The sequence below is a fragment of the Triticum dicoccoides genome, chromosome 2B (assembly GCF_002162155.2).
Source record: "Triticum dicoccoides isolate Atlit2015 ecotype Zavitan chromosome 2B, WEW_v2.0, whole genome shotgun sequence".
In the NCBI taxonomy this organism is placed as follows: Eukaryota; Viridiplantae; Streptophyta; class Magnoliopsida; order Poales; family Poaceae; genus Triticum; species Triticum dicoccoides.
This window is the reverse complement of record NC_041383.1, coordinates 310,314,885-310,341,482: the sequence shown is the minus strand read 5'-3', so window position 1 is coordinate 310,341,482 and position 26,598 is coordinate 310,314,885.

The window sequence follows — 26,598 nt, the reverse complement described above, 5'->3', positions numbered from 1 at the left end:
GGGGGAGGAATGGAAGCATCCATCCGCACCCTTCTTCTCTTCCTTGCTCCGTCTTGGATATGCTGGAAGGGAGAGCTCGGGGCTGGGCCTCGGGCTTTAGCCTTGGGTTGAAGATGCCAAGTGAAGGTGCTAGCGATCAGGGGGTGATCTTGGTCCATGTCCAAGGTGAAGGGCGCGGGATCGTTGGGAATCCCAGTACGGCCCCTCTCCTTAGAACTGGGATTGATGTCGACGAGAGGCATGCCTTCCTGTCCGCCAAGGAGGGGAGTGAAGTGCCCCAAGCCCCTTGGCCGTCTTGGCTGCTCGTCATCTTCACGGAGGGGGCATCGAGTCGCGAGGCCGGCACTTCTCTGGGGAGGTGTTGATGAAGATGAAGCCAGGGAAGACGGAGAAGGCGGGAGGTAGGCCATCAGGATGGAGTACGACTACATCGACGCGTTCGTCTCGTCCTGGCGACCTGCCGCCTCGTCTTCCCATTCTTCCCCTCCTCCCCGGCACCATCATCACCGGCCTTATGGTTTCCGAGGAGGGGTCTGTTCTCTTGGTGCCTTCGCTTCCTCCAGTAGTCTTCCAGCTAAGCTTTGGTGGATAACTCCACTGTCGCTCGAGCTGTGGCTTATGGTGGGCCCTGGTGGTGGTGACTAGGGGCTCCGCCGGGATGCTCCGGTCGCCCTCCTCCTTTGCAGCCTCGCCACTCCCGATCTTGTCAGGCCTAGCATCCGGTAGGCCTTGATGAGATCGGGGTGGACTCCTACCTGGGCGTTGCTCCTGCCCATTTTCTTCTCTCCATGCTTTTTGGGGGAGAAGGAACAGGGAGATGAGTTTACAGGGCACTTATCTTTTTTCAATCTTAAATCTATAGGCACTAGCCAAATTTTAATTCAAATAATGTAATTTCTCGAGCCCATGTTTGTGTTCTGTAATGCTTGTACTTGTATCAGAATGTCAATGAAAAAGATGAACCTTGCTGGGGACCCGCGCATGTATATGTCCATGCATAGGCGAGATGCCTCTTCAATGTAAATAAACGAGTTTTTCCCGGCAGGCTATCTTGCCGGCACCCTTTTTGTCTGCCGGAGAGCCATATCCCGCCAACTTCTTTCTACCAAAGGCCACTTCGACCATTCTGACCGAAGCAATGTTCGAGTCAGGAATGGGAGCACCTAAGTCTAAATAGAGTGGCGAGGTTTTCTAATGCACAAGTTATAGCTTAAAGAACACGAATGGACAAGAGGTAGAACTTATCTATTTGGCTTGCCGGGGATCACAGTGTCGGACAATCTTCTCAACTCCTTGTCGAAGCCAAGTTTGCGGCAGGAACTTGCAACTTCATGTAGATGAGAATGAATGCAGGATGCGACCCTATCTATATGCATATGCAGATGCTCATGAAATGCATATACAGTGATTTGTAATGCTCATTCATGCATGTAGTCTAGGTCGGGGCCGCCCCCTCTACAACGCTTCTTTATTTTCGCTTGCACAGGGTCATCGCCCCGACTTTGTACAAGGGGTTACATGCAACTGAGGCAAGGCATGTACAAATGGTTGGCTGTCGGGCAGGGCCCTGCAGCCTCGCGCCTTACGGGTAGAACTTGCGGATATACTCAATATTCCATGAGTTTTGCAACTGAGTGCTATCTGTCATCGCCCCGACTTTGTACAAGGGGTTACATGCAACTGAGGCAAGTCATGTACAAATGGTTGGCTGTCGGGCAGGGCCCTGCAGCCTCGCGCCTTACGGGTAGAACTTGCGGATATGCTCAATATTCCATGAGTTTTGCAACTGAGTGCTATCTCCGGTCTCTAGACGGAATGCAGTGGGTCTGGTGAGTCGTACTACCCGGTAAGGGCCTTCCCACTTTGGTGATAACTTGTGTGTACCCTTGGCAAACTGAACGCGCCTAAGGACAAGGTCACCTTCCTCAAAACACCGGGCATGAACCCTAAGGTTTATCAATCCGTGGGAGGCTTAGGTTGAAGATGGTCTCTCTCAAACAACCCTGCAACCAAATAACAAAGAGTCTCTTGTGTCCCCAACACACCCAATACAATGGTAAATTGTATAGGTGCACTAGTTCGGCGAAGAGATGGTGATACAAGTGCAATATGTATGGTAGATATAGGTTTTTGTAGTCTGAAGATATAAAAACAACGAGGTAACTATTGATAAAAGTGAGCACAAACGGTATTGCAATGCGTTGAAAACAAGGCCTAAGGTTCATACTTTCACTAGTGCAAGTTCTCTCAACAATAATTACATAACTGCATCATATAACTATCCCTCAACATGCAACAAAGAGTCACGTCAAAGTCACTAATTGCAGAGAACAAATGAAGAGATTATTGTAGGGTACGAAACCACCTCAAAGTTATCCTTTATGATCGATCTAGTCCGTAGTAAAATAACATGAAGCTATTCTTTCCGTTCGATCTATCATAGAGTTCGTACTAGAATAACACCTTAAGACACAAATCAACCAAAACCCTAATGTCACCTAGATACTCCAATTTCACCTCAAGTATCCGTGGGCATGATTATACAATATGCATCACACAATCTCAGATTCATCTATTCAACCAACACAAAGTACTTCAAAGAGTGCCCCAAAGTTTGTACCGACGATTCAAGACGAAAACGTGTGCCAACCCCTATGCATAAGTTCACAAGGTCACTGAACCCGCAAGTTGATCACCAAAATGTACATCAAGTATATCACATGAATATCCCATTGTTACCACAGATAAGCACATGCAAGACATACATCAAGTGTTCTCAAATCCTTAAAGACTCAATCCGATAAGATAACTTCAAAGGGAAAACTAAATCCATTACAAGAGAGTAGAGGGGGAGAAACATCATAAGATCCAACTATAATAGCAAAGCTCGCGATACATCAAGATCGTACCGCCTCAAGAACACGAGAGAGAGAGAGATCAAACACATAGCTACTGGTACATACCCTCAGCCCTGAGGGTGAACTCCTACCTCCTCGTCATGGAGAGCGCCGGGATGATGAAGATGGCCACTGGTGATGGATTCCCCCTCCGGCAGGGTGCCAGAACGGGCTCCCGAGAGATTTTTGGTGGCTACAGAGGCTTGCAGCGGCGGAACTCCCGATCTATTGTGCTCCTGGAAGTTTTTGGGGTAAATGGATATATATAGGCGAAAGAAGTCAGTCAGGGTAGCCATGAGGGGCCCACGAGGGTGGGGGGCGCGCCCAGGGGGTAGGGCGCGCCCTGGACCCTCGTGGCTTCCTCGAAGCTTCCCTCACATCTACTCCAAGTCTTCTGGATTGCATTTGTTCCAAAAATAACTCTCCCGAAGGTTTCATTCCATTTGGACTCCATTCGATATTCATTTTCTTCGAAACACTGAAATAGGAAAGAAAATAACAATTTGGGCTGGGCCTCCTGTTAATAGGTTAGTCCCAAAAATAATATAAAAGTGTATAATAAAGCCCATAACCATCCAAAACAGATAATATAATAGCATGGAACAATAAAAAATTATAGATACATTGGAGATGTTTCAAGCATCCCCAAGCTTAATTCCTGCTTGTCCTCGAGTAGGTAAATGATAAAAACAGAATTTTTGATGCGGAATGCTACCTAGCATATTTCTCAATGTAATTTTTTTATTGTGGCATGAATGTTCAGATCCAAATGATTCAAGATAAAAGTTTAATATTGACATAAGAGTAATAATACTTCAAGCATACTAACAAAGTAATCATGTCTTCTCAAAATAACATGGCCAAAGAAAGTTATCCCTACAAAATCATAGACTCTGGCTATGCTCTATCTTCATCACACAAAATATTTAAATCATGCACAACCCCGGTTTTAGCCAAGCAATGTTTCATACTTTAGTATTCTCAAACTTTTTCAACTTTCACGCAATGCATGAGCATGAGCCATGGAAATAGCACTATAGGTGGAATAGAATATGGTGGTTATGGAGAAGACAAAAAAGGAGGAAGATAGTCTCACATCAACTAGGCGTATCAACGGGCTATGGAGATGCCCATTAATAGATATTAATGTGAGTGAGTAGAGATTGCCATGCAACGAATGCACTAGAGCTATAAGTGTATGAAAGCTCAAAAGGAAACTAAGTGGGTGTGCATCCAACTTGGTTGCTCACGAAGACCTAGGGCACTTTGAGGACGCCCATGATTGGAATATACAAGCCAAGTTCTATAATGAAAAATACCCACTAGTATATGAAGGTGACAACATAGGAGACTCTCTATCATGAGGATCGTGGTGCTACTTTTAAGCACAAGTGTGGAAAAGGATAGTAACATTGTCCCTTCCCTCATTTTCTCTCATTTTTTGGTGGGCTTCTTTGGCCACTTTTTTTTATTTGGGCTTATTTGGCCTATTTTATTTTTTATAAACTCCAAAGTCTCATCCCGACTTGTGGGGGAATCATAGTATCCATCATCCTTTCCTCACTTGGGACAATGCTCTAATAATGAAGATCATCACACTTTAATTTACTTACAACTCAAGAATTACAACTCAATACTTAGAACAAAATATGACTCTATGTGGATGCCTCCGGCAGTGTACCAGGATATGCAATGAATCAAGAGTGACATGTATGAATAATTATGAATGGCGGCTTTGCCACAAATACGATGTCAACTACATGTTCATGAAAAAGCAATATGACAATGATGATGCGTGTCATAAATAACAGAACGGTGGAAAATTGCATGTCAATATATCTTGGAATGGCTATGGAAATGCCATAATAGGTAGGTATGGTGGCTGTTTTGAGGAAGGTATATGGCAGGTGTATGGTACCGGCGAAAGTTACGCGGCACAAGAGAGGCTAACAATGGTGGAAGGGTGAGAGTGCATATAATCCATGGACTCAACATTAGTCATGAAGAACTCATATACTTATTGCAAAAATCTACAAGTTATCAAAACAAAGTACTAGACGCATGCTCCTAGGGGAAGGGTTGGTAGGAGTTAACCATCGTGCGATCCCGACCTCCACACATAAGGAAGACAATCAACAAATAAATCATGCTCCAACTTCATCACATAACGGTTCACCATACGTGCATGCTACGGGAACCACAAACTTTTAACACAAGTATTCCTCAAATTCACAACTACCCAACTAGCATGACTCTAATATTACCATCCACATATCTCAAAACAATCATCAAGCATCAAATTGATCATAGTATTCAATGCACTTTATGTGAGAGTTCAAAGCAAATTACCATGCTGTTCTAAAAGACTCTCAAAATAATATAAGTGAATCATGATAGTTCATCTATTTCTTCAAAATAAAACCACCGTCGTGCTCTAAAATATATAAGTGAAGCACTAGAGCAAACCACAAACTACTCCGAAAGATATAAGTGAAGATCAATGAGTAGTTGAATAATTATGCAACTATGTGAAGACTCTCTAACATTTAAGAATTTAAGATATTGGTATTTTATTCAAACAGCAAGAAAAACAAAACAAAATGACACTTCAAGGATAGCACACATTATGTGAAGAAGCAGAAACTTAGGTTCAACCGATACTAACCGATAATTGTTGAAGAAGAAAGGTGGGATGCCTACCGGAGCATCCCCAAGCTTGGATGCTTGAGTCTTCTTGAAATATTATCTTGGGGTGCCTTGGGCATCCCCAAGCTTGAGCTTTTGTGTCTCTTTAATTCCTTTTATATCACGGCTTCCCTACACCTTAAAAACTTCATCCACACAAAACTCAACAAGAACTCGTGAGATAAGTTAGTATAAATCAACGCAATAACCTTATCATTCTCTACTGTAACAAATCACTAAAATTATTATTCAACATTGCATACTAAATGCCTCTGCATATTTAATACTCCTATCCTCAAATAGAATCATTAAACAAGCAAACATATGCAAACAATGCAAACAAAACAGCAATCTGCCAAAACAGTACAGTCTGTAAAGAATGCATGATTCATTATACTTCCCTAACTCCAAAAATTATGAGAAAACTACTACACTGTAGAAAATTTATCAGAGCTTATTTTGCAAAAAGTTTCAGCAATTTATCGTATTCTGACTTTTCTAGGGAATTTTTGCGACATTGATAAACTTTCTGTTTTCAAACAGCAACAAGTATACTTGTAAAATAAGCATGGTAAAGGCAATCCTTGATATTTTATAGATTCAAAACATTATTATAATTAACAGCAAGCAAATACTAACAAAAGAAAATGACGCTCCAAGTAAAACACATATCATGTGATGAATAAAAATATAGCTCCAAGTAAAGTTACCGATGAATGAAGAAGAAAGATGGGATGCCTTCCGGGGCATCCCCAAGCTTGGGCTCTTGGTTGTCCTTCCCCAAGCTTAGGCTCTTGCCACTCCTTATTCAATAGTCCATCGAATCTTTACCCAAAACTTGAAAACTTCAGAACACAAAACTCAACAGAAAAGTCGTAAGCTCCGTTAGTATAAGAAAATAAATCACCACTTAGGTATTGTTGTGAACTCATTATAAATTCATATGGTGTAATATCTACTTTATTCCAACTTCTCTATGGTTCATACCCTCCGATACTACTCATAGATTCATCAAAATAAGCAAACAGTACATAGAAAACAGAATCTGTCAAAAACAGAACAGTCTGTAGTAAGCTGTATCAAACGTATACGTATCTAATTCAAACAATTTTACCAAATTAGGAAAACCTGCGAAAGTTGTGTAAAAATCCAGAGCAAAAAGAATCAGATCAAAAGCACTTTTCTATGAATTATCAAAACTAATTTACTGGGCACAAATTTTCTGATTTTCAGCAGGATCAACACAACTATCACCGTAAGCTATCCTAAAGATCTTACTTGGCACTTTATTGAAACAAAAGCTATAAAACATGATTACTACAGTAGCATAATCATGTGGACACACACAAATAGTAACGGTAAATATTGGGTCGTCTCCCGACAAGCGCTTTTCTTTAATGCCTTTCTAGCTAGGCATGATGATGACAATGATGCTCACATAAAAGATAAGAATTGAAACATGAAAGGATCGAGAAGAGGTGTCTAAAGGGGGGGAGGTGATTAGACACTAAGTACCAAAATTTGTAGTTTTTAACTTCTTTAAGTTCAAGTGGAGTTTAGGCACAAGTTTAACAATCACAACACATAACAAGCAAGCATGCAAAGAGTATATGAGCAGCGGAAAGTAAAGCATGCAACTTGCGAGAATGTAAAGGGATGGGATTGGAGGATTCAAACGCAATTGGAGACACGATGTTTTTGTCGTGGTTCCGATAGGTGGTGCTATTGTACATCCACGTTGATGGAGATTTCAACCCACGAAGGGTAACGGTTGTGCGAGTCCACGGAGGGCTCCACCCACGAAGGGTCCACAAAGAAGCAACCTTGTCTATCCCAACATGGCCGTCGCCCACGAAGGACTTGCCTCACTAGCGGTAGATCTTCACGAAGTAGGCGATCTCCTTGACCTTACAAACCCCTTGGTTCAACTCCGCAATCTTGTCGGAGGCTCCCAAGTGACACCTAGCCAATCTAGGAGACACCACTCTCCAAGAAGTAACAAATGGTGTGTTGATGATGAACTCCTTGCTCTTGTGCTTCAAATGATAGTCTCCCCAACACTCAACTCTCTCTCACAGGGTTTGGATTTGGTGGAAAGAAGATTTGAGTGGAAAGCAACTTGGGGAAGGCTAGAGATCAAGATTCATATGGTAGGAATGGAATATCTTGGCCTCAACACATGAGTAGGTGGTTCTCTCTCAGAATATGTATGCTGGAGTGTAGGTTCGTTCTGATGGCTCTCTCCATGAATGAAGAGTGGGTGGAGGGGTATATATAGCCTCCACACAAAATCTAACTGTTACACACAACTTGCCAATCTCGGTGGGACCGAATTGAGAAACTCGGTCAGACCGATTTAGCAAATCTAGTGACCGTTAAGATTTTCGGTGGGACCAACATGCAACTCAGTAGGACCGATATGTTTAGGGTTAGGGCATAACGTAATCTCGGTGAGACTGATTACACAAACTCGGTGGGACCAATTTTGGTAATAAGCTAACCAGAGAGTTGGTCAGGCAAACTCGGTGAGACCGATTACACAAACTCGGTGGGACCGATTTTGGTAATAAGCTAACCAGAGAGTTTGCATTGTAATCTCGGTAGTACCGATTACTCAAACTCGGTTAGACCGATTTTGGTAATGGAGATACACAGAGAGATTACAATCCCATCTTGGTGAGACCGAGATCCCTATCAGTGAGACCGATTTTCTTAGGGTTTGTGGCAGTGGCTATGACATCTGAACTCGGTGGCGCCGGATAGAAAGAATCGGTAGGGCCGAGTTTGACTTTTGGTTTAGGACATATGTGGATGTGAGAAAGTAGTTGAGGGCTTTGGAGCATATCACTAAGCACTTTGAGCAAGCAAGCCATTAAGCAACACCTCATCCCCTCTTGATAGTATTGGCTTTTCCTATAGACTCAATGTGATCTTGGATCATTAAAATGGAAAATGTAGAGTCTTGTGCTTGGAGCTTGAGCCAATCCTTTGTCCTTAGCATCTTGAAGGGGTTCCACATCCTTTAGTCCATGCCACTCCATTGTTGAACTTGTCTGAAACATACTAGGTAGAAGTGTTAGTCCAACAAGAGATATGTTGAAATTAATTACCAAAATCACCCAGGGATCACTTGTGCTTTCAATCTCCCCCTTTTTGATAATTTATGACAACATACATCAAAGCTTTAGATAAAGATATAGAGAATATCAAGTAAAGCTTTGGATAGACATGTAACATGCATAGGCTCCCCCTACATGTGTGCACTCATGTGAATATGGAATATACAAGCATGTGAGAGCATAACCATGACAGAGTAGGCAATGTGTTACATGTATCTTGGCTATATGCATCAGAGCAAAAAAATGTGAATATGGGGAATGTACCTTCATGCTCATGAGTCCTTCTTGCAAACAGTATGTACAACAGCAAGAATTCCTCATACACATGATTGTGATGCATATACTTACCTTGTGGTCTTGAGTTGGCTTAGGATGGAATGAACTTGTGAAAATAAGGTTAGATAACATAGATACACTTGCTGGCTAGAGCAAACAAAAGAATACACAAGAGTACCAAGACTGGGATGACATGTAGAGTGAGTACTAAGTACCACATTTGATATAGACATGTCCCCAAAGGTAAAAATGTGCAATGAATTTAAGAATTTCTTTCCCTTAGATGTCTTGCTCCCCCTGAATCTAGCATGGGATACTGGGAGAAGATAGGGAACAGAAAATCAGAGCTCAAAGAAACAAATGAACAGAGCTAATGCAAATAAGCACATATGAACATGTCTTTCCCCTCAAGAAGAAATGTGGCATCTCTTCTCTTGAACACTAAGCATCTGGGATCCTTGAAGATTACTCTCTCCTTGAGTATTTTCTCCCCCTAGAGATGTGATTAAGCTTTGATGTGATCTCTCTCTCTCCCCCTTTGACATCAATTTCCAAGAAGGGCCTTCTGGAATTTGTCGTGAATGAGTTTGGTCCTTGAGTCACAGCACGAAGCACAAAGGTAAATGTGATGCTTGTAGAGGACAAGATTCATTGAGTGGAGCTGGATCAAAAGAAATGCAGGAATAAATGGCAAAATGTTTTTCCTGTAGTGAAATCGGTGGCACCGAGTTGTATGCTTCGGTTGCACCGAAAAACTTCAGTTAGACCGAAAACAAGAAACCGGTGTGACCGAGCTCATCACAGATAAAAACACTTGTCACATCAGCTCACTAGACAAGTAAGATCTCACAAGGATTTTCAAGGAATTAACTGAAAGATTTGCAATGAATTTGATGCAGGAAATGCAAAACAAATAGAAAGGAAAATAAAAGAAAAGGAAGGAAATCTAGATGAAGTTTTTTTTGAAAGGGGAAAGAAATATGCATGAGACAAATGCAAGAGCACAGAAAAGAACACAAGAAAACTTCATCTAGAGATGGTCTGCAACAAAGTCACCTATGTTAGAGTATATTGACTTAGGGGTCAAGTGAGATCACTTGATCATAGGTCATACTCACCGTTTAAGCTGAAAATGGGGTTACCATTTTTTAAACATCTTGATGTATTCTCATCTTGTCGAGTTGCTTTGACTCATGACTTGGAGTAAAGCTTCTCTAAGATGGAATAACATACCTTGGGCGATGGTGTTGATCGTGATCATGTAGTTGAACTTGTGTGGGTTGCTCAAGATTGATGTAGCTCATCAAGAGTTGGGAGCACCACTTGGAATTTGAGTTCATCTACCTACATGGGTTAGTTCTTGCAAGGAAGAGCACTTGTGTATCCAAAATGACAATCATGAAACTCAACATAGAATTTGTCAAAGGATAAGTTTGCATGGTTTCGTGCTTCCTTGTCTTCAACCACAATTGTGTAGAGACTTGGTGATGTAGAGATTTCTCAAGATGTGAGTGAGTTATAATCTCATGGAATTAGATTCATCCAAGTACCTACATGGGTTAGATAACATGGAAGGTGCAGATATATCCAAGACATAAGATTGTCATCATAAGAGAAATATCAAGGATTAGTCATAGGGTCATGCCTTGCATGTATCAAATGGAGCTCCTACCCCAAGTTTGAAGCATCAATGATGTTCAATTCACCTCTCAACCTACAAAACACTTTCTCATCAAGTGGTTTAGTGAATATATCCGCTATTTGCTTTTCGGTGCGAACATGCTTAAGATTAATGTCCCCTTTGGCAACATGATCTCGAATGAAATGATGACGAACTTCAATATACTTAGTTCGAGAGTGTTGCACGGGATTGTGAGCAATCTTGATAGTACTTTCATTGTCACAAAGTAATGGAACATGTTTCACATATATACCATAATCTTTAAGAGTTTGGGTCATGCAAAGTAATTGAGCACAACATGAACCAGCGGCAATGTATTCCGCTTCGACGGTGGATAAGGATACCGAGTTTTGTTTCTTGGAACACCAAGACACAAGAGATCTACCAAGAAATTGACAAGTACCCGACGTGGACTTTCTATCAACCTTGTCACCGGCATAGTCCGAGTCAGAGTAGCCAATAAGGTCGAAAGAGGCCCTCTTTGGATACCAAATGCCAAAATTTGGTGTATGGATTAAGTATCTCACTATACTTTTCACGGCCTTAAGATGACATTCTTTAGGAGCAGCTTGATATCGTGCACACGTGCACACACTTAGCATGATATCAGGACGTGAAGCACATAGATACAACAATGAACCAATCATAGAGCAATAAACCTTTTGATCAACCGGTTCACCATCTTTGGTCAAATCAAGATGTCCACTAGTAGGCATGGGTGTAGTCATACCTTTGCATTCTTGCATATTGAACTTCTTGAATAAGTCCTTGGTGTACTTCGTTTGAGAGACAAAGGTACCTTCCTTAGTTTGCTTGATTGGCAAACCAAGAAAGAATTTGAGTTCACTCATCATAGACATCTCAAACTTCTCCGACATTAGCTTCCCAAACTTTTCACTAAAATGAGGGTTAGTAGAACCAAATATAATATCATCGACATAAATTTGGCATACAAATAGTTCTTCATTGACCCTTTTAGTAAAAATAGTAGAATCAAATTTTCCAATTTCAAAGCCTTTTTCAATAAGGAACTTGGTCAAGCATTTATACCACGCTCTAGGAGCTTGTTTAAGACCATAAAGAGCTTTGTGTAGTTTGTAAACATGATCAGGTTTCTTAGGATTAACAAAGCTGGGAGGTTGTTTAACATAAACTTCCTCCTCTATTTCACCATTTAGAAAAGCACTTTTTATGTCCATTTGGTACAAGGTGATATCATGGTGATTAGCATAGGCAAGATGCAAATGGACTCAAGTCTAGCAACGGGAGCATAAGTCTCACCATAGTCCATACCTTTGACTTGTGTGTAGCCTTGGGCGACGAGACGTGCTTTGTTGCGAACTACTTGTCCATCTTCATCTTGCTTGTTGCGAAACAGCCATTTGGTACCGATGATGTTGTGGTTGTTGTCGGGCTTCTCAACCAATGTCCAAACTTGATTTCTCTCAACGTTGTGTAGCTCTTCATGCATAGAGTTTATCCAATCCGGATCTTCCAATGCTTCTTCAACCTTCATAGGTTCAATGCTAGAGATGAATGAATAGTGTTCACAAAAGTTAGCTAAACAAGTTTTAGAGCGAGTGATTCTCCCGGTTTGGATATCTTTGTAGATTTTCTCAACGGGATGATCTTTAGCAATTCTTGCTCGAACTCGTGAAATCTTTTGCTTGGGTCTTGGTTGAACATCTTCTTCATCTCGTTCTTCTTCTTGGCCTTCTTCATTGTTGGCGTTGTCGTTCTCTTGTCGTGATGGAGAAGGAGGTTGTTGACGTTTGTCTTGGTGCACTTCCTCGTTTTCTTCATCTTGGTGTGTCCCACTTGTGGATGCTTCCATATCAACTCTTGGTTCACCTTGTCGTGAGGTACAAGCTTCCACTTGGATGGATGAGGTACTCTCCTTCACCTCCGTTGGACGAATCTTGCCAATAGACAAGTCTTGGATTGCTTCCGAGGGATCTTTGTCTCCTACATCAATTGGCAATTGCTCTACTTGCGAGCCGTTAGATTCATCAAAATTCACATCTACTGTTTCTTCAACCTTTCGGGTGAAATTGTTGTAGACACAGTAGGTGTGAGAGTTTGCGCCATAACCAAGTAGGAAACCTTCATGAGACTTAGGAGCAAATTTAGAATGATGATGCTTATCAAGAATGTAGCACTTTGAGCCGAATACCCGGAAGTATCCAACTTGGGGTTTGTTACCGGTGAGAAGCTCGTATGCCGTCTTTCCGAGTAGCTTGTGAAGATACAAGCGATTTGTTGCGTGACAAGCTGTCTCAACAGCTTCCGCCCAAAAGTGCTTCGGCGTCTTGTACTCATCAAGCATCGTTCTCGCCATTTCGATGGGCGTCCAGTTCTTCCTCTCAACAACTCAATTTTGTTGAGGTGTGTACGTAGCCGAGAACTCATGTGAAATCCCTTCTTCGTCAAGAAAGGTGTCCACATTTGCGTTCTTGAACTCCATTCCGTTGTCGCTACGAACCTTCTTGATCTTCACTTCAAATTGATTTTGGGCCTTCCTAGCGAAGTTTTTGAAGATCTTTTGAACCTGTGATTTATCATCTAGAAAGAACACCCACGTAAATCTTGAAAAATCATCAACTATAACTAGACCAAAAGAGTTTCCACCGAGACTTTTGTAGGCGTTGGGACCAAAAAGATCCATGTGAAGTAGCTCGAGTGGCCTCCTTGTGGTCATGATGTTCTTCACGGGATGCCTTCCCCCAACCTGTTTACCTGCTTGACAAGCGCTGCAAAGTCTATCCTTATCAAATATGATATCGTTAACACCAAGGATATGATTTCCTTTAATAAGCTTGTCAAGGTTTCACATACCAACATGACCTAATCGTCTATGCCATAACCAACCTTTAGAAGATTTAGCAATAAAGCAAGTTCTAGGTTGAGCCTTTTTCGTGAAATCAACAATGTATAGATCCCTCTACGTACACCGGTAAAGACCATTTTATGATTATCTCTACAAAACACTTGGCAATCTACTTCAGTAAATAGGACATTGAAACCGAAATCAGCAAGTCTAGATACTGAAAGTAAGTTGTAGCCAAGAGATTCAACGAGCATGACATTTTGTATGGAGCTATCATGTGATATGGCGACCTTACCGAGGCCAACCGCCTTATCCTTTGAGTTGTCACCGAAAGTGACATACTTTCGAGGACCGTCATTTTCAGCAAGCTCACGAAACATATCTTTATCACCGGTCATGTGATCGGTACATCCACTATCAAGAACCCATTCCTTTCCTCCTGCCATATATCCCCAAAGATTTGCCATAAGACCAAAGTGTCTCATTGCATCATCAAGATCAAAGTCACTATCATCATCCTCATCATAGTATCCATGTTCAACATAGTCATGTGGTGGATCAAATCCTAGAGAGGATGATTCGTTAGAGTGAGTTTGACAATGATCTTGTTTATGAATTTTAATATCTTCGGAAATAATATCACTAATAACTCCAACATCTCCTTTGGCATGCATAAGGTTTGTAAGCTCAAATAGACAATCACCAAACATAGGATCACTGGAATTCATCTTACTCAAGGCAATGGACCTATGGAGAATTTCATCAAGATTTTTCAAGGAATAATTTGGAAAACGTTCCTCAAGAAATTTCCATATAGTGTAGGCACACTTAAGAGTAGGCAAACATCCAATCAAGTTTCTAGACAAGCCTCTAGTGATAAGTTCAACAGTTCTAAGATTGCGAATCATGTCAATTGACTCATCAAGAGTAGGATGCATAGGATCAACATGAGGTGCACAAGGACTAGCAATGTACTTGTTCAAATGACATTGATTGAAAATCACAAGCATCTCATTTTTCCACTCATGAAAGTACTCTCCATCAAGTATTGGCACTCTATATCTAAGACTCCCAATAGTAGACTCATCCATCTTCCTCCAATGGTGTTTAAACAAAAGAAATGGAGTCCAAAGCTCTGATACCAATTGAAAGGATCGAGAAGAGGTGTCTAGAGGGGGGTGATTAGACACTAAGTACCAAAAGTTGCAGTTTTTAACTTCTTTAAGTTCAAGTGGAGTTTAGGCACAAGTTTAACAATCACAACACATAACAAGAAAGCATGCAAAGAGTATATGAGAAGCAGAAAGTAAAGCACGCAACTTGCGAGAATGTAAAGGGATGGGATTGGAGGATTCAAACGCAATTGGAGACACGGATGTTTTTGTCGTGGTTCCGATAGGTGGTGCTATCGTACATCCATGTTGATGGAGACTTCAACCCACAAAGGGTAACGGTTGCGCGAGTCCACGGAGGGCTCCACCCACGAAGGGTCCATGAAGAAGCAACCTTGTCTATCCCACCATGGCCGTCGCCCATGAAGGACTTGCCTCACTAGCGGTAGATCTTCACAAAGTAGGTGATCTCCTTGCCCTTACAAACTCCTTGGTTGTAGTCCACAATCTTGTCAGAGGCTCCCAAGTAACACCTAGCCAATCTAGGAGACACCACTCTCCAAGAAGTAACAACTGGTGTGTTGATGATGAACTCCTTGCTCTTGTGCTTCAAATGATAGTCTCCCCAACACTCAACTCTCTCTCATAGGGTTTGGATTTGGTGGAAAGAAGATTTGAGTGGAAAGCAACTTGGGGAAGGCTAGAGACCAAGATTTATATGGTAGGAATGGAATATCTTGGCCTCAACAAATGACTAGGTGGTTCTCTCTCAGAAAATGTATGCTAGAAGTATAGGTTCGTTCTGATGGCTCTCTCCACGAATGAAGAGTGGGTGGAGGGGTATATATAGCCTCCACACAAAATCTAACCGTTACACACAACTTGCCAATCTCGGTGGGACCGAATTGAGAAACTCGTTCGGACCAATTTAGGAAATCTAGTGACCGTTAGGATTTTCGGTGGGACCGACATGCAACTCGGTAGGACTGATATGGTTAGGGTTAGGGCATATAGTAATCTCGGTGAAACCTATTACACAAACTCGGTGGGACTGATTTTGGTAATAGGCTAACCAGAGAGTTGGTCAGGCAAACTCGGTGAGACCGATTACACAAACTCGATGGGACCGATTTTGGTAATAAGCTAACCAGAGAGTTTGTATTGTAATCTTGGTAGTACCGATTACTCAAACTCGGTGAGACCAATTTTGGTAATGGACATACACAGAGATATTACAATCCCATCTCGGTGAGACCGAGATCCCTATCGGTGAGACCGATTTGCCTAGGGTTTGTGGCAGTGGCTATGACATCTGAACTCGGTGGCACCGGATAGAAAGAATCGGTAGGGCCGAGTTTGACTTTTGGTTTAGGAAATATGTGGATGTGAGAAAGTAGTTGATGGCTTTGGAGCATATCACTAAGCACTTTGACCAAGCAAGCCATTAAGCAACACCTCATCCCCTCTTGATAGTATTGGCTTTTCCTATAGACTCAATGTGATCTTGGATCACTAAAATGGAAACTGTAGAGTCTTGTGCTTGGAGCTTGAGGCAATCCTTTGTCCTTAGCATCTTGAAGGGGTTCCACATCCTTTAGTCCATGCCACTCCATTGTTGAACTTGTTTGAAACATACTAGGTAGAAGTGTTAGTCCAACAAGAGATATGTTGACATTAATTACCAAAATCACCCAGCGAGCACTTGTGCTTTCAAAACATAAAGAGAGCATCATGAAGAATATGACTAGCACATTTAAGTCTAACCCACTTCCTATGCATAGGGATTTTGTGAGCAAACAACTTATGGGAACAATAGTCAACTAGCATAGGAAAGCAGAACAAACATAGCATCAAGATTTTCAACACATAGAGAGGAAACTTGATATTATTGCAACTCCTAGAAGCATATATTCCTCCCTCATAATAATTTTTAGTACAATATAACCATCACATAAAGCATTCTTTTCATGATCTACAAGCATAGAAAATTTACTACTCTCCACATAAGCAAATTTATTCTCATGAATAGTAGTGGGAGCAAACTCAACAAAATAAATATCATATGAGGCATAATCCAATTCAAAACTAAAATCATGATGACAATTTTCATGGTTATCATTATTCTTAATAGCATACAAGTCATCATAATAATAATCATAGATAGCAACTTTGTTCTCGTAATCAATTGGAACCTCTTCCGAAATAGTGGATTCATCACTAAATAAAGTCATGACCTCTCCAAATCCACTTTCATAATTATCACAATAGCATCCCCAATCTTGTGGCTTTGCATATCATTAGCATCATGGGTATTCATAGAATTCATACTAACAACATTGAAATCATGCTCATCATACAAAGATTTAGTGCCAAACATTCTCATGCATTCTTCTTCTAGCACTTGAGCAGAATTTTCCTTTCCATCATTTTCACGAAAGATATTAAAAAGATGAAGCAAATGAGGCAACCTTAATTCCATTTTTTTGTAGTTTTATTTTATATACTAAACTAGTGATAAAACAAGAAACTAAAACATTCGATTGCAAGATCTAAAGATATACCTTCAAGCACTAACCTCCCCGGCAGCGGCGCCAGAAAAGAGCTTGATGTCTACTACACAACCTTCTTCTTGTAGACGTTGTTGGGCCTCCAAGTGCAGAGGTTTGTAGGACAGTAGAAATTTTCCCTCAAGTGGATGACCTAAGGTTTATCAATCCGTGGGAGGCGTAGGTTGAAGATTGTCTCTCTTAAACAACCCTGCAACCAAATAACAGAGTCACTTGTGTCCCCAACACACCCAATACAATGGTAAATTGTATAGGTGCACTAGTTCGGCGAAGGGATGTGTCGGGGAAACTGATCCACGAACACCTATGGGACCGGCGGACCGAGCCCCTTTCGGTTCGGTGGGGGGCGGAGATCGCACGAAGAGCGGATCGAGGCGAAGCACACGAGCAGTTTACCCAACTTCGGAGCTCTCCGGAGAGATAACACTCCTACTGCTGCATGTCTGAGTGTATTGAGTTCTTGCTCGGGAGCGTTGAGTGCTACAGTACACACTAGCTGCTAACGAGACCGAACGTGAGTGTTTTTCTGCCTTCCCTCCCCCCTCTACGTTGCGCATGGGCCTCCTTTTATATGCTGAAGGGGTCACCGACAGGTGGCAACGTAGATAAGGGTAAAAATGGAAAAGGAATTGCGGTTGGTACAACCACCTGTACAGTGTATCCTACCTAACCCTGACGGCAGGGGACAAAGGCATTAAATGTCCGTCTGCGTCGCCAAATAGTGCAGAAAGGGACCGTCAGGGACGCCACCGCTCGCCACGATGGCAGTCTTGTCAGCGTCGCTTGCCACCGCGCACCGCTGGCTGCACAGCCTCCTGCCACGCGCGCCTGGAAAGGCCCCAGGGCGACACGTTGGTGGATGTGCTGGAGCGTGGGTACAGAGTGGTAGCTTGTCGCGGCAAGCGCCTTGCCGCGGCAAGCGCCTTGCCGCGGCCGTTGTCTTGTCGCGTCCGGAAGCTTGTCGCTCGCCGGGCCTTGCCGGGACGCGTGGCGCGTCGCGGCAAGTTCCTTGAGATGCCTTGGTTGGCCTTCCCGGCAAGCTCCTCTTGCCGGGGCCTTGTCTCCTTGGCTTGGATACTTTGTTCTTGAATGGCTCCAAAGGAACCACGGAGGACCTTGGCGGTTACCCGGCAAGCCTTGCCGCGGGGTGCTGCGACTGCCCGTGCACGAGTTCGGGATACTAGGGTACCCCTACTCTAGTACACCGACAGGAGCCCCCAGGCCTGGGCCACACATGGCGCCGAGCGCTGTTGGGCCAGGCCCAAAACAGGGCACGGGCACGCGCGGCCTGGGTTACGCCGTATCTTACTCCGTATCCACCGCGCCTTCCCCGAACTGCACGCGTCAAATGCGGCGTCGTGGGATAGATCGTGGGTGGTTTCTTTATTCGGAAAGACGGAACGCCCGCCCCTCCCTCTTTATAAGCAGGGGAAACAGGGGCAGTTCGCCCATCTCGCCAGTTAGTACTCCAATCTCAGAAATCTCCGCCGCTCCCCCTTTCTTCCCAAAGCTGAAAGAGAGCAGCGCTCCGCTCCCCATCGCCACCAGCATCACCAACGCCGTCGATCTCCCCCACCACCTCCGCCATGGCTCCGAAAGCCGACAAGGGGAAGGTCGTGAAGTCGGCCGAGGCGCAGCGGCTCGCGGCGCTGCGAAAGGAGCGGGCCATCTTCCCCCCCCCCCCAGCTCGCCGCGAAGGAGCTGAGGGAGTACTACTACCTCTTCTGGTTGACGAAGACGCGAGCGCATCCGCGTATGAAGGTACTTCCAGCTGCCGCTTCGGAACTGGCTCCGAATGGATACCCTTTCTTCGCGATGTTCTTCTACTGCGGGCTCTGCCCGCCTTTCTCTGAATTTTTCTGCGATATCATGAACACCTACGGGTTCCGCCTCCTTGACTTCACCCCCAATGCCATTCTAACCATGGCAGTTTTCGCACATCTCTGCGAAAAATTTGTCGGAGTCCATCCAAATGTCGCTCTTTTTCGCCACTTCTTTATGCCCTGAGTTGAGAGAGGAGAACCTTTATCCGGTGGAATCGCCTAGATCTCAAGAGCTGGCAAGAAGGAAGCTTATCTAGAGGGAGAGCTCCGCATCAAGTGGGAGGAATGGAGAGCAGAATGGTGCTGGATTGTCGAGGAGAACCCGCAGCCATTCACCGCCCAGCGCCAAGTCCCAATAGCGCGCGACAACGATTGGAGCAACGTGGCCCCGGAAGACGATAGGCTGAAGATTGCCGTCACCCGGATCTTACCCCTCACTTGCCGGGCTCACCGTAGGCGCCGTTGGCGCAGATTTTCTTCGCCGCCGCATCGCCCCCCTGTAGCAAAGGAGGAGACCCGCCTGGGAGTTCCAGAACGCAGCGGATATCATGAGGCTGTGCCCGGGCCTCAACTTCAACTTTGCTGTCCTGGAACTGGACGCGATGATCCTGGAACTGTTCAAGCGCGATCCTCAGCATCCTGAAGCGTTCATGTTTCCGAGGGGTGTCGTTCCACTGTGCAACAACTCCTCACTTGACCGCATCTGTGCAATGATGCCGCTGTGCGATTCGCATGGAATTGTCCCAACTTGGCAAGAGCCTGCAGACGACGTCGTGCGGGATTTCTTTGACAGCTTGGTAGAAGTGCCGGTCCGCTCCGATGAACAGAAGAGCCTTACTCGCGACACCACCGATGCGGAGATGCAGCGCATCGCCACTAGGCTGGAAGAGGCGGCAGCAGCCGCTGCCGCGGGCGAGTTCGGATTCACTGCGGAGGAGGTAGAGGCAGCAGAGGCGGCAAGCCTTGTCGAGCGAGAGGAGCTTGCCGGCGAGGAAGAGCTTGTCGGGCCTGAAGCTGAGTCGAGCGAGCCCGCCGAGGGCGCAAGCGACTCGTTGAGGATCAGCTCCTCCTCCCCACCTTCAGCCAGCTCGCCGCAAGCGGAGCCCCCAGCTCCACCAAGAAGGCGTCTCGACAAGGCCGGGACGTAGCGGGGCGGCAGACGAGTCAACAGCCACCGGGCCGTGCGACACGCTCTACCGCGGCAAGCACTGTTGCCGCGGAAGCGCCTCACGCCGCTGCGGCAACTGGAGCGGGGTCTTCCCGGTCCACCGCTACTGCCCCTGCCAAGCGGACAAGGGAACCTACTCCTTCGCCTCGTCGCACCGGAGGCGAGCCGGACTTCGATCTCTTCGCGCTCAGCTCCGACGAGGAAGAAGAAGAGTAAGATTCTTCGCTGTACTTGTAGTTCTTCAATTCTTGCTGTTTTGTCTTGTATTTGATTTGCTTTGCTCCGAACCCATTCCTTTTCAGGACTCTGGCCCAGAGAGCGGCGAAGAGAGCCAAGGTCCCGGTGATTGTCATCGAGGACGAACCCACCACGACAGCAGGGGGCGTGTCCGAGACCACCTTGCCGGACCCGGCAACCATTCCTCAAGGCAGCCCCCAGCGCAGCCCCCAGCGTAAGTATATGGTTTACTTCCTGCTGTCAGGCGCGCATGGGTGCTCTTTCTTTGCTGATATCTGACTGTTGGTTTGTGTAGGAGCAGAGCAGCCTCACCAGGAGTGCCCGAAAGCCTCTCCCGAAATGCCATCGGCTTCGACTACACCGCCAAGGGAGGATTCCCCGGCAAGGGAGCGTTCTCTGGCAAGGGAGAATTCTCCGGCAAGGGAGAATTCTCCGGCAAGGGATAGTTCTCCGGCAAGGGACAGCACCAGCGATCCTCCGGTGGTTGAGACCATGACTGCGGATCCTAGTACAGGTAATCCACTTTCTTGAAAACTTCCCTTTGGTTCTTCTTCTTCTGATTTTCTTTTTGAATATATGCTTGACTTTTCTCCTTTTTCCGTTCGTCAGATCCATCTGCCACGGAGCCGATGGAAACCGAGGTCGCCGGCGAGGAGAACGTGCGTAGCAATACCGACGATGCCGTTGCCACCGAAGGAGAAGCCGGCGCTGATGATCCCGCCGACGAAGAGGCTGCCAAAGCTGCCGCCGCAGAAGCTGGCGAGGGATCCGGCGATCGCACTGACGACCCCGAGGCCACAGGAGCGTCAGGCGCTACGCCGACCGTCGATCCCTCCGCCGCTGCTGCAGCGCTAGGCTCCTAAGAGCCCCAGCCTGGCGCCTATTTGAAGGCCGGCGACGGCATCTTCATCAAGCTCCCCTGGGCGTCAAGCTCCAGGGCGCCGGTCGAAGGAGAGGTCTTGGATGGAGAGGTGCTCGCCTCCGCTGGGCTGACGCTGGTCGATGCGCCAAGCAGCAGCAGCGACGAGCCTGAGGAGGAGCGGCTGCTGCGGAAGTTGTTGTCGCTTTACCGCGCCCGACAAGCCAAGCTGGAATCTTGAGAAGCGCTTGTCGCGAAGGCGGGAGTGGACATCGAGAAGCGCGCGGAGGAGCTCCGGGGTCTCAGGCAGGAAGCTCTCCGGTCCTTGGCAGAGGAGCGGGAGCAAGTCGCCGAGGAGCGGAAAGCCTTCCTCCTCGAGAAGGCTGAAGTTGAAGAGCAACAGCGGCTTGTTGCCGAAAAGCTATCTGCGCAAGAAGGCAAGTTGGCGCAGCGCAAGGTCAACCTTGACAGCTACGAGGAGGAGCTTGCCGCGCGCGAGCAAGCAATTGGCGGGGCTCTCAAGGAAGCAAAGGATGCTGCCGCAGCTGCCGAGGCCGCCAAGAAGGAGCTGGAGACGAAGATGGCGCAGCTGGAGGCCGATCTCAAGGCGAGCGGCACGGAGCTTGCCGCGCTCAAGCGTGAGCGCGAGAAGGACGCCGCCGCTCATGGCGAGCTGTAGGGTCGTCTCGCTGAGAGGAGCAAAGAGCTTAGCGCCGCCAAGGACTCCAATGCAGATCTTGAGTTGAAGCTGGCCACTTTGACCAAGACGCTGGACGGCGCCAGGGAGCTGGAAGTGGCCTTGAAGGAGAAGATCAAGGCCGACGAGGCGCTGCTGGCGAGTGCTGCTGCCGCCCAGAATGCTTTTAGGGAGACTGTGGAGCACTGGACCGAGGGTCTCGTGAATGTTGCCGCCGCCATCGACGGGGAGCTGGCGCAGCTGGGGATGGAGGACCTCGGGTATTCTTCCGACGAGCACCTCCAACCCAGCGCCAAGCTCAGCTTGTTCTTCAAAGGCGTGGCGACGGCCCTCCAGCGATTCCGGGAGAAGATCCCAAAGCAGCTGGCCGACGAGTCGCGCGAGATCTGCACGTGTGTTCTTCAAAAGGTGCTGGTGAAGGTGGCCTTCCGCAACCCAGGCCTCAACCTCACCAACGTCCTCAGGTCCCTGCCGCCGGATGCTGATCTGGAAGCGCTCAAGGCCCTTGTCGCACCCATTGTGGACAAGGTGAGCGAGATCAAGAGGGTTGAGGGCGACCGCGTAGATTAGGCCGCCCATTTTCTCTTTTTCTCTGTCGTTGCTGGTCATGTCATGAGAACAATCTGTTAGAGCTGCGACAAGCTATCTTGTAATATAACTCTATTTTGGGTAGAGATTGATGTGTTATTTCCTTTACTTGATTCCTTCCTTTGTATGTTTTGCCCTACGCTTTCAGGGAACTTGTCGGCGCAGGCACCTGGGCCGCGAGCGCTTAGTGCGGGACGTCAGCAGCCTGCTGGCGGTGCCGCTTCCGACAAGAAACCTTGTCGCAACTAGTCGCAGCTCACTTAAGTTGTTGAGCGGACTCGAAACAAAGTAAGGGCGCAACTAGCTACGACTTGGTTCCTCCGCGCACAGGTTTTCCATACAAAGCACGGGTGTTCGAGGAAGATAACTTAAAAATTAAAACCGATTGCTCAAACTTTGGCAACTTAGCTTTTTTGTCGTTTGCTTTCCGGTAAGGCGAAACTTCCTTGAATGACGCCTGGTCCACACCATTATCTTCTCCTTCCCCCCGGCAAACTTGTGGGCGAGGGATCCTTCCTTTCCTTGAGAAAGAGAAAGAAGAGAAAATAATGATATGGAGCCTTACGGCTCGTTATTGCTTACCGGGGGTTGGTGCTGCACAAAGTGTCAGATAACACATGCAAAGTAAAAAGCATGAAATTGACAAGATGTGCGGAGCACATGATCTTTACTTATGCACGGGGTCTGCGCCCGACTTTGTACAAAGGATTACATGCAACATCGGCAAGACTTGTACAAAAGGTGGTTGCCGGAAAAGGTTCCGGCAACCGCGCCCTACGGGTAAAACTTATGAAGATGCTCAATGTTCTAGGAGTTGCTCACCGGAATGCCATCTTCGGTCTCAAGGTGGAAAGCGCTAGGCCTAGTGACTCGTTTCACCCTGTAAGGGCCTTCCCACTTCGGCGTCAACTTTTTGTAATTCTTGGCGGACTGAACGCGCCGAAGAACAAGGTCGCCTTCCTCGAGACTTCTGGCATTAACTTTGCGGCTATGGTAGCGGCACAAAGCTTGCTGGTATCGAGCAGCTCGTACAGCAGCCTGAAGACGGTCCTCCTCAAGGAGCAGCGCGTCATCTTGTCGTAGCTGCTCTTGCTCAAGCTCATCATAAGTGAGCACTCGAGGTGATCCGTATACGAGTTCCGTGGGGAGAACTGCCTCTGCTCCATAGACTAGAGCGAAAGGTGTCTGGCCAGTGGCTCGATTTGGCGTCGTCCTGATCGACCAAAGAACCACCGACAGCTCCTCAATCCAGTTCCTTCCGCACTTGCGCAGCCTGTCGAAAGTCCTGGTCTTGAGCCCGCGCAGCACTTCAGCATTTTCCCTCTCCGCTTGACCGTTGCTTCTCGGATGAGCAACAGAAGCGAAGCAGACCTTGGCGCCAAGATCTTGGACGTACTGCATGAAGGTGCGGCTCGTGAATTGTGTGCCATTGTCGGTGATGATCCTGTTAGGGATCCCGAAACGGCAAACAATCGACCTGAAGAACTTGACTGCTGACTATGCTATCACCTTCCACACTGGTTCCACTTCCGGCCACTTTGTGAACTTGTCGATTGCAACGTACAAGTACTCAAAGCCCCCGACAGCTCGGGGAAAAGGGCCGAGGATATCGAGCCCCCAGGCCGAAAATGGCCAGGATAAAGGGATCGTCTGGAGAGCTTGAGCTGGCTGGTGTATCTACTTGGAATGGAACTGGCACGCTTCACACTTGGTTACTTGTGCAGTTGCATCCCGGAGGGCTTTCGGCCAAAAGAAACCTTGCCGGAACGCTTTGCCAGCAAGTGCTCTTGCGCCAATGTGGTGACCACATATGTCTCCATGTATCTCTACCAACAGCTTTTGTCCGTCCTCCCGGTGAATACACTTCAATTTCACGCTGTTGAGTCTTCTTCTGTACAGTGTGTCATCGACAAACTGGTACATACTTGACTGCCGGGCTACTCTTTCCGCTTCTTCTTGCTCTTCGGGAAGTTCTCCTGTCTGAAGGAAACGGACAATCTGCTGTGCCCATGCTGGAGCTTGCGGCTCGACAACAAAGACTAAAGGCACATCTGCTGCTGCGGGAACATCCGCTTCTACGGCGAGAACCTGTGGCTCAGCCGGAGCTTGACGTTCCCTGGCAAGCTTGCCAGAGCAAAACTTGTCGGGAGCGTCTGCTTCAATGGAACAAACCCTAAGGCTTGCCGGAGCAGACTGCTCCTCAGCACCTTTGGTGTTGATCTTGAGGACCTTCTTGGCGGCGGCTTCGGGGTGCTCTGCCGGAAAATAGTCACCAGAAATCAACTTCCTCTTCTTGCTCTGTCCAGTTGATGGCGTTACAGACGGTTGAGTCAGCTTGAGCACAAAGATCCCTGGTTCCACAGGTAACTTAAGTGCGGCGCACTTTGACAGGCCATCGGCAATGTCGTTCTGAGCTCTTGGAACATGTTCCATCTGTAGGCCGTCAAAGTGCTCTTCTAGCTTTCTCACTTCATCAACATAGGCTTCCATCAATGGACTCTGATAATTCTTGTTCACTTGGCGGACGACAAGCTGTGAGTCACCCCTGACAATGAGCTTCTTGGTCCCAAGGTCTGCTGCGATCCTGAGACCGGCAAGCAAACCTTCATACTCTGCGGTATTGTTCATTGCTTGCTCCTTGGGAAAGTGCATCTGAACTATGTACTTGAGTTGCTCTCCGGTGGGTGCAACAAGTAGCACGCCCGCACCGGCGCCTTGCAGCGAGAAGGCACCATCAAAGTACATCAGCCACTCTTTGCTTGCTTCCTTAACGGGGATGCTTGTTTCTGGAATTTCTTCATCTTGTGTTGGCGTCCACTCTGCTATGAACTCTGCCAATGCTCTGCTTTGGATAGTTGAAGTGCTCTCAAACTTGAGGCCAAAGCTTGACAGTTCCAGTGCCCACTCGACAATCCTGCCTGTTGCTTCTGGATTTTGCAGTATCCTCTTCAACGGAAAACGAGTGACGACTGTGATCTCATGTGCTTGGAAGTAATGGCGTAGCTTTCTCGAGGCCATGAGAAGGCCGTAAAGCAATTTCTCCACTCCAGAGTACGTTGACCTAGCCCCTTGCAGAAGGGAACTGACAAAGTAAACTGGGCGCTGCACCATTCTTTTCGGCATCTTCTCACGCGCCTGCGCAGATCCATCTTTGTTGGGACCAGAGCTTGTCGGTGAAGTCCCCTGCTTGTCGCTGGATGCATCTGCCGTGGTTGCTGGCTCATCATCCGCCTCCCTCTCTGCTACTAACGCAGCACTAACCACTTGATTGGTTGCCGCTATATACAGCAGCAACTTCTCTTGTGGCTTAGGTGCGACAAGTGTTGGAGTGGAGGACAGGTATCTCTTTAAGTCCTGCAGCGTAGCCTCCGCTTCCGGAGTCCATCTCATTGGTCCTGCCTTTTTCAATATTTTGAAAAATGGCAGGGCGCGCTCAGCAGACCTAGAGATAAACCTGCTGAGAGCAGCTATGCAACCGGCAAGTCTTCGTACATCCTTGACGCGCTTTGGTGCTTCAATCTGCTCAATGGCCTTGATCTTGTCGGGATTGGCTTCAATTCCCCGCTGAGACACGAAAAACCTGAGAAGTTTGCCGGAGGGGACTCCAAACACACACTTCTCGGGGTTAAGCTTGAGGTTGATCTTGCGCAGATTTGCAAAGGTTTCGTTTAAGTCTTGAATCAGAGTCGTCTTGTCCTTGCTCTTGACCACTATGTCATCCATGTAGGCTTCCACATTTCTGTGTATTTGTGGTTCAAAAGCGTCATGGACTACCCTTGCAAATGTTGAACCAGCATTCTTTAAACCGAAAGGCATCCGTACGAAACAGTATGTGCCACATGGGGTGATGAATGCGGTCTTCTCTTCATCCTCTTCTGCCATGAAGATCTGATGGTATCCTGAGTATGCATCAAGAAATGAAAGCAAGTCACATCCGGCCGTGGAGTCAACAATCTGGTCGATGCGCGGCAAGGGAAATGGGTCTTTGGGACAAGCTTTATTGACATCGGTAAAGTCGATACAAAGCCTCCATTTCCCGTTTGCCTTGCGCACAACTACAGG